At 47.6% G+C, this 15,827-nt stretch overlaps 1 long non-coding RNA gene across 1 annotated transcript in view; it reads left to right on the top strand.

The window, feature by feature from the left end:
* LOC119433169 (uncharacterized) overlaps positions 1–15,827 on the top strand; it is a 42,160-nt gene that overhangs the window by 1,107 nt on the left and 25,226 nt on the right. The gene's annotated exons all lie outside the window — the stretch shown is intronic.

Below are 15,827 nucleotides of genomic sequence, written 5' to 3'. Positions count from 1 at the left end.
TGAATGGTAACAAAAAGCGATTCGAATTTGGCGCCTGCTCCCACGTCCCCTTCAGTCCCAAACAAGATGGCGTGACCCTCTCGTTATTGTGAGCTGCCATCTTCGATTTAGTAGCGCCTCCAAAACTCATGTGGCGCTGCGAACGTTGATCGAAGGGCTCCGAGTTTTCAAGAACAGAAACGCAAGCAAGACATTTTTTTGTTTGCGGACAAGATATGCCACAAAGGGTGTAACCGAAAGTTTATTGCTTAATTGTCTTATAATATTTAAGAAATTAGCATAACTCTTCGTAGGCGGTGATGCATCATGTGCGACAACATCCATGTACAACCTAAACAAACCTAAACTACGCATTTTTTTTTTAGTTACTGTTTTTCATTTTTGCGTCCTTTCTCACTTACCAATAAAGCTCAAATTAGTTCCTCTCTGTGCCCGGCGTAGACCACGTGTTTCTCATCTTTACGAGCCTTCCCCTCTGACATCCCACAGTGGGGGTGACTTCAGACAAAATCGAACAGGACGTGGCCAGACCCGAATCCTTTATAGATAATCTTTCTTCGTCCGATTCCGTTCATTTGTTATCATCAGTCTCTCTGAGCGGCCGATCTTGGCGATAGCGGGGAAACGGCTATCGCGGGATGAACCGGCCCGGCGGCAACCACATCTATAAATGCTGTAGTACAGTGTCGACTCGAATGAACATGGTGCAGAAAAATAGTCGCCAGTGACACGGAATGAGTCAACCATGCGTGACGTCGCAGTTCTCAGGATTAATCGCGAGTCTTTCCGCTCGAAAAGTTGGAAATGAGTGAGCGATTGTCCTGACACAGCTCTGATTACACGAGGATGATATTAAGCGATATGTGTACATGCAGAAAAAGTTCCTTTTACGATAGCCGCGTCTGAGCGGTCAGTGCAGATCTGCGTCGAAGATTGCGCGCCACTATACTGTTAGAGTCATCCAGATTGTACTGTATCAACTCTCGATTCTTAGTGCTGAACATCCGTTAATACACGTATAAATTAATGCAGAGAAGAGGTCATCTCACCTCAGCGATTCATGTGGATTTGAACGCATTTACCGAGACAGCAGTCTATGCGGGTGGCGATGTCCCACATGACAATTTGAGACTTCTCGCTTCAATATAAACGTTGCGGGGTTGACCCCGGGACATGTCGAGGCACCGTCTACCGTTATTCGTCACGCATACACGCACAGACAAATTCTCTTTACGCTCATGTAGCGCAGTTTCACGAAGCCCGAACTGCCCACCTTTGAACTTGCGACGTAGGTACTGCTGGAGCTGACCGACCACCTTCCTCCGGCAGGCCTCTTCTTGCTTGGTCGGCGCAAAGACGTCTAATTAAAATAAAGAAATCAAACCATAAGATTAATAAAGAATACGCAATACGTGTGCTAACTTGTTAAACAGCGCCGAACGCGACAAAAGACGGCAAACGAAAAAAAAATGTGGAACGAAGACAAACGCTGGTGCCATACAGCGCTTTTTTCGTCCCACCTTTTGTGCCGTCCTGTCTCCGTATTTGCGCTGTTTAACAAGATGGAACAGCATCTAGCCCGGTCTCATACCGCATGTACTGTCGCCATCTTTATGAAAGTGAACACGCTAGCGTACGGAAGGTCATTCCCTAACATTCGCGGAATGGATTGGAAGACTTTCCGCAGAGACTGTATGCACGGACGGAACTCTAATTACGAAGCATCGTCGTGGTGTAAAGGGGATATACGACGTCTTACTGCCGAAAGCAAGTTGCGAATCCAAGAAGGAAACCGCTTTGAATAGCAGCCTTGGAAAAATCTGTCAGAAGAATTTGAAGATGGGACCATTGGCTTCCCGAACTGATTTAGGTGCCCTGCCACCTGAGGTAGCAAGGATGCTAGGGTATGTTATCGTCGGCCTACTCACCGGGGTCTGGCAGGTGGACATCTGAAAAAGACAAGAAAAAAAAAACAGGAATACAGTGAGTTTAAATGTATGTTAAAGGTTTCGAGGGTAAGCGTACACGGGAAACATGTACGGCTGTCTCTGAAAGAAAAAAAAAATACATGGGGTTTTTCGGCTTTACGATCTGATTATGAGGCACGCCGTAGTGGGACACTTCGGATTAATTTCGACCACCTGCAGGGTTCCTTGTCGTGCAGCCAACGCACGGTACACGATGGTTTTTGCATTCCGCCTGCCATCGTAGCGCGGCCGCCGCGAAATCTCAGAAATAAAAGTTGCCTGTTAATGACCGAGTCTGCCATCTTTCCGAAACAGTCACTCTATCCATTGTGCCAACTAAAGGCTTTAAACACAATGTCTTTCTTAGCGCGTTACCAACTTTTCCGTGTAAGGTGTGTGTGTGTTTCTAACCTCTTTCGTGGGCCGATCACGGCGATTGTGCAGAGAGATTTGATGGGAAAAGACACTATTGTATGCTGTCCCTGCACGAAGCATGACTTAGTGCCCGTAGAGTGACAGTACCGAGCCGTGGATTCCTTCTATAGGAGGTGTTGCTTCAGGTCGTGGATGAGAACAACATCGCGCTTGCACCGGAGAAATTCCGATGCATCGTGAGAGCAGCAAGGCACGAGGTCGGCACTTGTTCGCATTGCCACGACGCGCCCGAAGAAATTGTCAGACTGTGTATGCGGCGAAGAAAGCTGCCCTACCCTTCTCGATGCAAATGGGAAAACAGTAATGACAGGATGGACAAGCGCTTGCTTCAAACTGAGCTAGAAGAGAAGCAACGAGAAGAAAAAAAATATGCAAGGAAACCGTGGAAATCGTTACCAAAAGAGCATGCCAACCACCGCACTAAAGGGCACGGGTAAGTGCGCAATCACGTGCATTGCGCACTTTTCCTGCATCATCGTGCAAGTCATCGCTGCTTCTGTGCTGTACTTGTGATCAAGACAACCTTCAGTGGAATGCCAAGAAGAATTCACTGTGGATTTTTTTTTCCCGAGAATTGTTTGGCCCAAAGTGCGGGCTCGTCTCCTAAACCCTGCTCCTATTCATACTGCGGTTTGCGCACCAAACAGACGGCCGAGAGGGCAAGGAGGGTAACGGATGATGGCAAGCTGATGACCTTTCGCTGTGGCCTGCAGGCCCACTTCGTGAGCTTTAAAACCAGATTAGCGCTCGCTCTGCCCTTTCCTACTCCCTCCTAAAGGCTTTCTTTCCACGTCGCGCTATATGTACCCTCTCCCCCTTTCTAAATCATCTCATAGGCACGTCGCAGTCCTTATGTCATGTGCCACGCCCTTTCGCCGGGTGCGATTGTTTTTGTTTGTTTTTTTGTCCGTCTTCTTTCCTAGATCACCCTCGAATCAGTGCCACATTACCTTTAGCGCATAGCCGGCTTGTCACGGTAAAAAAAAAAAAAGAACAAGATGTGGCTTTTACCATAGCTTCCCCTCAGCCCGCCAACTGCCATCTTAGCGAAGAGTAGCCAAAGCACGTGCTTTCACGTTACGCGGGAAAGTTTACCGATACCCGTAATTCCTTGTTTTTGTCTTTTTTTTTTTTAAGAAGCCTCGCCTATGTTCCCGCTTTCAGCATGTCGGAAATCAAAGGAAAGTCACACTGCGCAAGACATCTTCTGTGACAAGTTCATCTTACGGCTACAAACGAATGTCGCACGGATATACCAGCAGCCGTGCCTGGTAAAACGAGGCGTGTGCGTTGGAAGAATGCATCACTAACGGCAAATTACAATATCTGCGTGCGAGAAAACAAAAAGTACTGCAGCATAATGCGACAATAGGGCTAAATGGCGAAGGCAAGCTGGCCCGAACTAAGATGCAGCAACGGACTTACGAGGACGTGCTTGCTCCATCGCTGACTGCTCGGCTACGCTGAAGTGAGATCCGTTGCCTTCTCAATCAAATGCTTAGTGGAAAGCAAACGACACGTTGCGACGATGGTGCGGAAGCATTGGCTGCGCATCATTTAAACGGAGCGGAGTGGGGTGGGCGGTACAGCCTGAAGCCCTAATCTGAAGCCCTAAACCAATCATCGGAGAGAACGGACAAGGAGTAAGGCAGTGACGTAGACAAATACCTCCCACTTACCACTGTTCTTCGATACTAGTTCGTATCTTTCTCTTGTACCAAGACAGAAGGGGCAAGCAGCCTCAATTCACTTTGCTAAACCACTCTCGCTCTCCCCTTATCTCTGAGATTAACCCTAGGACGATGCAGAGGGCGACATTGTTTCCACCGTTAGTTTATCTTCCAACTGATTTTTAAATGATGCTCATTATGAATCATGAAAAAGGGAACACACGGCCAAAAAAAAATGCTGATACACGTATCTACAGTCGCTGCTGGCCAATTGTCAGCGTGAAGGACGGGGCACTGACACAGTTTCCACTGCTTTTGAATTATGGGGTTTTACGTTCAAAAACTACGATCTTATTATGAGGCTCGCCGTAGTGGAGGACTCCGGAATTATTTGGACCACCTGTTCTTTAACGTGCACCGAAATCCAAGTACACGAGTGTGTTCGCCTATCGCCCTCATCGAAATGTGGCCGGGATTTGATCCCGCGACCTCGTGCTTAGCAGCCCAACACCATAGTCACTAAACAACCACGGCGGGTTAAACTTACGCTGCTTTTAAAGCGAACATTTCTTTGCCTAAATCTTCCTTCGACTTTTCCACGGCTGCTGCTGCTGCTGCTGCTGTCTTGTGTGCCGCGTCGGGAGGGAGTTGATTCAGAGCAAGACATTTTTTTTTTTTTTTTTTTCATGGGCGCCGCTATATTGCGTGGGCGGTGACGCCATCTATGGGCAGTCGGCATGGTGGCTTGGGCGAGTGCTTTGTGTTGTTACACTAGCCAACACTACAACACTAACCACCATAGCGTTGTAGGCTAGGTATACGCTCGGCCGAGGTAGTAGGGGGCAATGTACCTACAGACAACAAATTGACCTCTTGTCAAAATAAACAGCACGACTCGTACAACGGTACCCACGCTGTTAGTATTGTTTTACGTTTCGTAACTACTCGTCGGCGCTAAATCACATAATTGCAATGAGAATGCTGCAGTAACGTTTAAGTATAAGGCACGGTGCCTGTCTTTCATGTGCCATGTTGCGTGCTCGACCATATATGCGCTACACAATTGTACTCCAAGATGGCAGGCCAACAAGCCCGTAGCGCTAGCTGCATACACGCTGTTTCCAGTGAAATGGCCGATGACTTACAAGCGTGCCCTTTAACGTTGTCACGTACTCCCACGCTCTAAGATGCGTCAAGGCACCTACCACTCTTGTTCATACAATTCTTGCCACATGAAATTGGAATATCAAATTTTGCGTAGAATCTTCCACGGGGAGTTATCGGACAGTTTTCTCGTTGGGTAACCATCGAAATGCTTACACATTTAATAACTACCGTATACTTGCATTCCACATATTTTGTCTTGTGCTCTTTCACGCATCTTCTATGCATATTGTCTTGCTTTTACCTGGCGCCCACCGGCAGTAGCTTTATAGTGGCTATGGCGTGGTGCATCTGATTTCCATCCCGGCCGCATTTCGGTGGTGGCGAAATACAAAACCGATCGGCTCCCCCGCGGGAGCCGTGTTCACAACGTTAGAACGCTTTTAAAACGTTCAAACGCCTTGACATCATTTTGGTCGCTGTCATGGCCTCTTCCTTTTCAAATGTGTCATCCTGACCAGAGGCCGGGTCTTCCGTCATACTCTCCACTTCATCTCAGATTTATGTGCGCGTTAAAGAACCTCGTGTGGTGAAAACAAATCCAGAGTCCCTCACAACACCTCGTCTTTCAGTGAGATCGCGATTTTGGCACGTAAGACATCATAATTTTTGTTTTGTTTAACTGGCGGCACATTGAGTAAGCCTTCATATCCATGGGTAGAACGTTGACGCCGTGTCTGGAAGCATCGCCGTGTCTGGCGGCATCGTTTCACAGTTAGAATCCTTAATTGGCGCTTAAATTGTGCTGTAACTAATATACTATATTGAATATAATATAGGGGCTTTTAGAAATGGCGCACACAAGCGACTTTGCCTATATACGTAAAAACCCACAGTTACTTATACGCCTTTTGCGTTTTTTTGTACTCTTTGAATTATTTTGTATACGCCTCGCGTTAAATTTCGGTCCCATATTTCCAAAACTTCCTAATGTGTTTCCTTTCAGTCGCTTCACATTCTGCTACTTGACATGGTAGTAACTAAGAGAAAATCTAGCTGCTTGGATCCTCTTCTCGCTAACATGTTTGTGTTACTTTCTTCATTATCCTCACCTAACCTCTGTGCTTCGCTTGTTGAGCGTTTATACGTTCTCCTCAACCTTTAGTGTCATCTTTCTCTCCTCTTGCGTCTTTAATTGACGACGGCACAGCTTCACGTGACGTCAACCGATAGGCGAGATTGTTACGAAGCCAGCGGCCTACGTTCGAAGTCGGCATATCAACTTTGTGCAAAATGCAGTCGATTGTTATTGTATCCGCTGGCGGACGCGTTGAAAATCCGCCCTGCAACGTATCGCGACGTCAGACGTACGGTGTTTACCAAGTTGAGTGTTTATTTACTTCCGTATCATTTTATAGGCATTGTTCTTGTTCTTCCGTTATGTTTATGTAGCTAGTTCATCATTTTTTATTTGAGTTTGTAATTTTTTAACACACACATCAAGTGTGTAAAATATAGTATGCACAAAAATGCCACATTCCTGAGATCATCCCACTTGTACAATGAATGTCACAGTATACCGGGTGATCACTTTTAAGCTTTCTGAAAGTTTTGAAAATCGCCCGTTGTGGATAGTGTAATTGTAGTACTAGAGCTGGATTATTCAGACAGGCGGACATGCACGAGGAATCTAAACACATATTGAACTAATTAACGCTTAACGTCAGGGAACCGGGTTCAAAAGCAATCGTCGGGCCAACTTGGATCACGGGTATCTGACATTGCATATGTGCCGTTTTCCCGCCATCTTGGATCACTGGGTAGTATCTTGGGTTCGTATCCCACCTGCGGCCAGTTGTGTTCAAACATGGAAGTTTCGCCTTCACTTTTTTCTTTTAACAGTCAACCTTCTATCGCTAAATTTAAAAAAAATGAGTTTTTCAATTTATGCTTTATCAAAATAAACTTGCGCAGTGACAATTGATGTACTGTGCACGGCTAGAACAGGCCTCGAAGGGAAATTTAATTGCCAGTACCACGGAGTGAGTCAACCACGCGTTGTCGCATCTCTCGAGAGCAATCGTGTTTTTTGCCCCTAGAAAAGCGGGGAACAAGTTAGCGATGGCCCTGACCCAGCTCTAATACAAGATCAACCATTTTAGTGATAATATTTGTACAGGGCAGACAAAAGAGATAAAGAAATATCTAGCGCGATACTCGGGTGCATCAACGTCGAAAATTCCGTGCCACCACGTGTTGGCGTCATTAAGATTTTACTGTATACCAAGATGACCTGATTCGCATGCGGCGCCAACGATATGATAACACGCCGTTCAATCCGAAGCGCGTTTCTAGGCATTTTTGTACCCCTCGCTGACCTTCGGTCGTGATAGAAGACGCAGAAATGACGACGCCGCAACCAAGTTCATTGGAAGTGCTATAAAATAGTAGTTCGCGCATGTGTCTATAGGGTGATGCATAGTATACGACTTGACGTGGTTCGCAATCACGTCAAGTCTCTATAGGGAAACGCGCTCTGGAGATTGGCCGCAAGTCATAGCCACTGTCGATCACGTTTCCTCATCCACTCTTCTAGAACGCACTGTAGTCGCACGGGCATCGGAGGAGAAAAACGAACATCCGTATTACTCAACTGTACTCGACTTGTATTCTGCCAGAGTTCACCGTAACCGTTCGCGCTCCTCTTAGTGGCATATCAAGTCTACGAAAACACTAAAACTCCATAGTTATAATGAAGTCTACAACCTTCTGTGCTCAGCGTACATGTCGAACCAAATAATTATTCTTTATTGGGTGCCTGGCCACACAGGCCTAGAAGGCAACGTCGCTGGTGACGAAAAGGCTACGTCTGTAGTTTTTTGTAAAGCAAACTATAATATACCTGTACCGTACACAAACCTTCAGCCATTCTTATGACGTAAGCTACGGAAATATTGGCAGAGGCAGTGCGGACACTCGTGTATCTAACAAACTACACTTAATCAAACCAAAAATACGGAACTGCATCTTTGAGAAAGCAACATGACACCAGGACGTACTGCTTTGTAGGTTAAGAATTGGGCACACCTACAGTACTCGCTCCTATCTTCTCAATGGAACTAACCCTCCGACATGTAGTGGGTGTGGCAATAGACTTACAGTCCTTCATGTTTTCGTTCAGTGCCCGTTAGTAGAGCAGGATAGGAAAAAACTACTTCCCTTCTTTACACCGTCGTAATATATCTCTGCATCCAGCGTTCTTTTTAAGCAGTGGCCCTCTATTTATTACGAACAGTACTAAAGTTCTTAGCAGAAACGAACACGATAGAAATGATTTGGTCAGACTTTTTGTAGCACAGCCTCTCCTTGGAGGCTGTAGCTGCAAAGCAGTCACTTACAGAGCGCATTCTATCGCAGCCCTTGCGCTGAAGGGCTCTGCTGAGGCACTATTGCGGGTGTAATTAACACGTTTTAGTAACTAATCCTTCATAACGTACTTAGTTTATAGCCATCGACATTATTTTAATAGATCTTACGCCATTTACAGCGAATGCTTTTAGGCCGATATACCTACAGCCATATCGCACCCTCCATCTGCAACTCATCTCCTCGCTGAAGAACATCACATTGCCATTCATCATCAAGTGTGATGCATGACACTTGAAAGAGCGCCATGGCGCTCCTTGGCCATCTCTGGCCCTTGCGCCAAAAATACATTCCGACCGCCGAGGTGTCTTCCAAGTATACGTTTTCATATTTCCGGAAGTCTCCATGTTTTCCCTGAGTGACACAGAACTTCAGTTTTATCTCGAGACGGGCTGACACAATGAAGCATGATACTGTCGCTGTCTAGTAAGGTAGGTAGGTAGTAAACTTTATTGAGGTCCTGAAGTAGTCACCCCCCGTTTTATGGAGGGAGGACCGCGGACCGCTCCCACGTCGGGACGGGAAGGCCAAGCCTCACCGCCGCATTGTGGGCTTTCTGGACTGCCTAGTAAGCACGCTAAAGACTACAAACGACTTATTAGAGGTGCGCGAATATCAAAATTGTGGCCGCAGATCTAGTTCGAATATTAAGTGTAGAACTGTTCAATTCAAAAAGAAAATCGGAGGTAGCGGTTAGTGAAATCCAGAGCGCATCGAATACCTTCGAAAAAAATTATGAAATTATTACAAATCGAATCAAGTGAATAACAAAACGGTGCTCCATACAGAACCAAAATATTTTAGAATGTAGGATATATTTATCGACTGATACTAATCTCATTGGTTATGAGGCCTGAGCTTTGTCGCAAGTGAGATTGTTTCTCAGGAATCATATCTGTAAAAGCTGTCTAGACCAGTCGCAGATTATGAAAATATGTCAATCGCAGATTATGAAAATATGTAATTTAATGTGTTGAAGTACGGATACTAAAGCATGAGAAGTTATATTTTTTCGTCAACACGTCGCGCCGGTGAATTGTGACGGCTGCTCGCTTCGTTCACCGTTGACAAGTATAAGCAACATCAAGATGCTCGTCATCGGTGGGAGACGTTGTTTGCTCACAGCATCGCCATCCTCAGCCGCACAGAGAACGTATAGACTGGTCCAAAACGGCTAAGTGACGTCAATCTCCCCGCTCCGTTGAACATTACACCTGCCCTCTATACACGTGCTGTGTGCGGAGGTTCCCATATAGTTTACGGTTTCACTCAATTGGGTTCATATTCATGAGTTTTTATTTCAGAAAAATACAGATCATTGGTGCTACAGGTCAAATTATTTTTGCAACGTTAACATAGGTGCGCACAAAGTCCCCCAGGGCCTAAAGCTCCTGCCCAGGCTCATTACATCACGTGCCCAGGGCCATCACACGACATGACATCACATTAGACGCCGACAGCCCAGGCCCCTAAAGTGCTTCGCACTTTAAGAAAGGCGCCACCCTTAGTCATGCTCATGGCTATGAGTTCGACATTTGCTATCGCAATTGATGCTTCGCATTTCGGGTGAAACAGCGACAACTTTTTTCTCCTTCCTCCATGAGAATAAAGCGCGCCGTCCGTTCATTATCTCCGAGATTGGACAGCGCATGTCGTTCGATCTCGGAGGCCATAATCCGTATCACCTAGTTCACGTGCTCCTCACCAGAGCGCGCTGCCTATTTACCCAGCGAGACCCGTAGGTAACGTACACTTTCCAGAAGCGCTTGGATTTAAAGTATACAGACGCACCAACCGGTCAGCAGTTGAGATAAGCTGCAGAGACGTTTAGAGTTCTGGTGGAAAAAAAGTCGCAGTTTCGCCCGAAAGGCGAAACCTCAATTGTGATAGCAAATTAGTAGAGAGCAATACGGAGTACGAATGGTAGTTTTATCGGCTGCATAAACTTGGACACATTCGCTTACTAACTGAATTAACAAGCATGGTGTCAGCGTGCACAAGAAAACATGAATAGATCACACTCGGTGACCGCAGACAACCACTGTCAAAACGCTGGCGTGAGCATGCGCGGCTGCAGCAGCGACCGAAGGTTCATGCGGTCTATCGCTTCAACGGAAACTGATCGGCGAAAGCACAGCGCATACAAAGGTAAGAGCCGTGTGGAGATCGCTTTCAAGATACGGTGCGCGCGACAACCCGCAGCAACGCAAAGTACAAGTACGCAGTTACTGGCAAAGTAGAAGCCGCGCCCCCTCCCTCTGCGCTGCCTTCCCGCTTTCCTCCTTTTTCGTGAGATATTGAGTCCCCAGTTCCCCTTGCGCCCGGTCGGTCGCAAGACAGGCATTTGCACGGCCGGGCTCGACTGGCGCGCGCGCTCGCTTCTTACGGCCTTTGCATCGGGGCTAGTTCATGCCTATCGCCGCTGCTTGGAGGGGAGCGCTGCGACCCCACCCTGCTCAGCTGCTCCCAGCCGATCTGTGCAGTGCGCGCAACGCTGGAAGATTGGGTCGGGCGCGCGTCTTACCTCACCGTGCATTCAAGAACAAATCGCCTAATTGTAGAGGACGCGTAAATGGTTCATCTAGGCTTCTTATAAATGGATGCAGTGTAACTGTATTAATACATCGAGCTTCTTTAAATTCACTAGATATGCATGCGCCGGGAGAACAACTCTCCGCCATCAAATGCATTTTGAGGAATGAAAATAAATATTTAATGCTCGTATGCACTCACAATGGTTACCATACTTTCAGGCGAAAACCCTTGCGGACACAGTAGCTCACAAATGTGTCTTATTCACAATTACAATCTAAAGTGCTTCCTTGGTGGCTTTTGTATATAGGCCGAAGGCTTGTCGTTTTGGTCAGTCAGTTGGTTTGACTGATTTACAAGGAGTATTCTCAGAAACTTCTCAGATTAGCGGATCGTATCGCATGACTGTCGTCAACATCTTCAGGGCAGCTCAAGATGGGAGCGCGTTGTAAATAGGGCTGGACGGCTCTTTCGAGTACTTCTAGTACATTCCTTCGTGGCAGGTGTTCGGAGGCTTTATCGAAAAAAAAAACGCTATTATTTATTTATTTTATAAATACTGCAATCACCATGCGATGATTTTAGCAGGGTGGTACAATCATAACGGATACATTGGTATGTACAGAAATGCACAGGTTAATAAAGAAAACTGTTTGAATACTTACAAAGCGTACAGGTTGGGCACACGCAACTTTACACTACAGAAGTAAAACACTGTCACTGCAAACATGGCACAAACAAAATAATGTCACTGTAAACATGATAAAAAAGAAGTTAATGTTGGCGCAGAGACGACGTCATTTTTTAGCTGGTTCCAGTCCACTATTGTGCGCGAAAAAAAAAATAATACTTAAAAGAGTTGTTGCGTGAGGAAAAAAGAGTTATAGTGAACTTATGTATTTGCCGAGTAGCGCATCCGGAGGAGAAGGCTACGATCTTTGTTATGTCCATCTTATAATTCCCTTCATTAGTTGATGCTATCTTGTCCAAATATATTGTCCAAAAGCGCTAGAAACTCGGGCTAGAAACTCATTGCTTGGGAACTGGTGAAAAGAAACACCGGGTGTTTTCCCGGAACGGGACTTGCAATACGGAAGACAGCAATACACCATCACACAGCAGTTATATACCGATGTGCAATGAACGGTGTCAAGTCTTGGCTGTGGCCGCGCGTACTAAAGGCTGTACGACCGTCTTCAGGAGCCCACAAATTACTCCATACTGAACAACACAGGAGTGAGGATCAACGGCGAATATCTCAGCAACCTTCGGTTTGCAGATGACATTGTCCTATTCAGCAACAATGGAGACGAATTACAACAAATGATTGAGGACCTTAATCGAGAAAGTGTAAGAACTGGGTTGAAGATGAATATGCAGAAGACAAAGATAATGTTCAATAGCCTGGCAAGGGAACAAGAATTCAGGATCGCCAGTCAGCCTCTAGAGTCTGTAAAGGAGTGCGTTTATCTAGGTCAATTATTCACAGGGGACGCTGATCATGAGAAAAAAATTAACAGAAGAATAAAATTGGGTTGCAGTGCATACGGCTACGGCAGGCATCGTCAAATCCTGACTAGGAGCTTACCACTGTCGTTGAAAAGAAAAGTGTACAATCATTGCATTCTACCGGTGCTAACATATGGGGAAGAAACTTGGAGGTTAACAAAGAAGCTCGAGAACAAGTTAAGGACCGCACAAAGAGCGATGGAACGAAAAATCTTAGGAGTAACGTTAAGAGACAGGAAGAGAGCGGTGTGGATCAGAGAACAAACGGGGATAGCCGATGTTCTAGTTGACATTAAGCGGAAGAAATGGAGCTGGGCAGGCCATGTAATGCGAAGGATGGATAACCGGTAGACCATTAGGGTTACAGAATGGATTCCAAGAGAAGGGAAGCGCAATCGAGGCCGGCAGAAAACCAGGTGGGATGATGAAGTTAGGAAATTCGCAGCCGCAAGTTGGAATACGCTAGCGCAAGACAGGGGTAATTGGAGATCGCAGGGAGAGGCCTTCGTCCTGCAGTGGGCATAAATATAGGCTGATGATGATGATGATGAATAACACTGACAAAGCATCGAATAAAATGCGCGGGAAAACGATCGTGCAAGCGCGAAGGCAAGCGCATGTACGCGGAGCAGGGGAGGAAGGGTCAGGGTCGCAGCGCCCCTACCGCCGACGGGTGGCGAAACGTGCTGAGAAACTCTCCCATTGTTTCCCCGACAGGTGAGAAGGCCGTAAGAAGCTAGCGCGCGCGCCAGTCGAGCCCGGCCGTGGCATTTGATGCCGCAGCTAAACGTCGCCTCCCCTCCCTCCCTCGTATCCCCCCCATGGCCTTTCGCACGACGAAAAACGTCGTGTTTGCTCCCCGCCGTGCGTTCGCTCTCCGTGAAAGTGCGCGTCCCTCGCGCGCTTTCAACAGCACATACAGCATACCATGCACGGTGACGATTTTATCGCCGTTGGACCTCATGGCGGCGACGACGGCGACGGCAGAAATGCGCTTGGAGTGTCCATATAATTGCTATCGCAATAAAAAATGTCGCAGTTTCACCTGAAAGGCGAATCATCAATTGCGATAGCAAATTAGTAGAGAGCTATATGGAGTAAGGATAGTAGTTTTATCAGTTGTATAAACTTGGACATGCAGCAAGCAGCACCAGCAACGCGCAGAGCTGTTGTCGACGCCGTCGGCGTTTGCCCGCGTTCGCACCGCGCGCGTTGGTGACTGTTGCCGGTGCCTCTGGGGGCAGCTCGGAGGTTTTCGACGAAATCAGAACCAACGTTACTAGAAAGAGGTAATCTAGTGACGCTGATCAGAACGGGACACTCGTCGAGCAGCGTCGGAAGTCATTACCACCTTCTCGCCTCGCAACGTTTTTATATAATTGCGAAGTTGGTGCCGCAGCTAAACGTCGCCTCCCCTCCCTCCCGTCCCCCCACGTCCTTTCGCACGACGGAAGAAGTCGCGTTTGTTCTCTCTCTCTCTCTCTCTCTATATATATATATATATATATATATGGTGATTGTAAAGGAGGAAAGAGACGCTTAATTCTGCAGCCCTTCAGGGAGCACGGCGCAGAACGCGCGTTTGCTCTCAGCCGTGCGCTCGCTCCCCGTGAAAGCGCACGTCCCTCGCGCGCTTTCACTCGCACATGCAGCATACGGCGCGCGGCGACGATTTCATCGCCGTTGACATCATACGGAACTTCACGGTGACGGCGACAGCGACGGCAGAAATCCGCTTTGAGTGTCCATATAATTGCTATCTCAATAAAAACAGGGAAGAGATTCTACCGGATCCATTACATGCATTGGTAGCGGTACAAAGTAGAGAAGTTTTGTGGAAGAGCCGAGGCGTGAATCGAGGAGGAAGGGAGAGGGCGATGTACGGCCTCCGCGGCACCATCACGTGGGCATTCTATTGCGATAGCAACTATATGGACACTCTAGGCGAATTTCTGCCGTCGGCGTCGTGGTGAGGTACCGTATAAGTCCACGGGCGATGAAATCGTCGCCGCGCGCCGTACGCTGTATGTGCGAGTTAGAGTGTACTAGAATATGGTCATTGCCTAGTACACTCTAGTGCGAGTGAAAGCATGCGACGGTGAGCCTCACGCACGCAAGGGCGGGAAGCGGGACGGAAGCGCGCAGTTTTTCAGTCGCGTACAACGCTCCAGAGGGAGGGTAGGGAGGTGGAGGGGCGGCCGCGCGCTTCCGCCGGGCCGGAACCCTCCGGGGGGGGGGGGGGGGGGGGGCAGGTGGAGGGGCCACCCTTTATTGCGACCGCGCGGTCTCGCCGGCATCTGCGCGAGCGCCGCCGGCGCGGCTGTATCTTGAAAGGCATCTGCCACGGGGGCGGAGTCCGCCCTCCATGTGTTTTCGGGGCCAAGATTGCGCTGATGCGAGCGCCGGCACGAAGCTCAATTCACTCGCTGCTGCTACTGCACTGACTCAGTCCAGCGTTTTCACAACGAGTTTCCGCGGTCATCGAGTGAGGTGCTTTCATGTTTACTTGTGCGCGAGTGACACAATGACTTAATTTAGTTCGTGTGTCTATGTTTACAAGTTTCTACGGCCGATAAAACTACTATCCCTTACTTTGTATACATATCCACTAATTTGTTATCGCAATCGATGCTTCGCCTTTCGGGCGAAACTGCGACTTTCTTGTTTCATTTTTGCACGCCAACGGCCGCCTCGCGGAAGCTGTTCATTCATTCATTCAAATAACTTTATTGAGTGCCCTGCGCGGAAGCTGTTGTAACCATAAAAAATGTTGCAGTTTCGCCCGAAAGGCGAAGCATCAATTGCGATAGCAAATTAGTAGAGAGCTATTCGGAATAGGGATAGTAGTTTTATCGGCTGCATAAACTTGGACACATTCGCTTACTAACTGAATTAACAAGCGTGGTGTCAGCGCGCACAAGCAAACATGAATAGATCACACCGAATGACCACAGACGACGACTGTCAAAACGCTGGCAGCAAGCGCAGCCGCCGCAGCGGGCGAATTGTTCGCGCGGTCAATTTCTTCAACGGAAACTGAGCGGCGAATGCACAACGCATACAAAGGTCAGGGCCGTGTGGAGATAAGAGACGGTGCGGGCGACCGCTAGCGCCGGGCAAAGTGCAGAGGAGTTGTTGGCAGAAAAAAAGCTGCCCCCCCTCCCTCCCGCTCTGCCTTCCCGCT

The sequence above is a fragment of the Dermacentor silvarum genome, chromosome 11, assembly GCF_013339745.2.
Source record: "Dermacentor silvarum isolate Dsil-2018 chromosome 11, BIME_Dsil_1.4, whole genome shotgun sequence".
Lineage (NCBI taxonomy): Eukaryota > Metazoa > Arthropoda > Arachnida > Ixodida > Ixodidae > Dermacentor > Dermacentor silvarum.
Note: the sequence above shows the minus strand (reverse complement) of the source record. Positions and strands in the feature narration are given on the sequence as shown.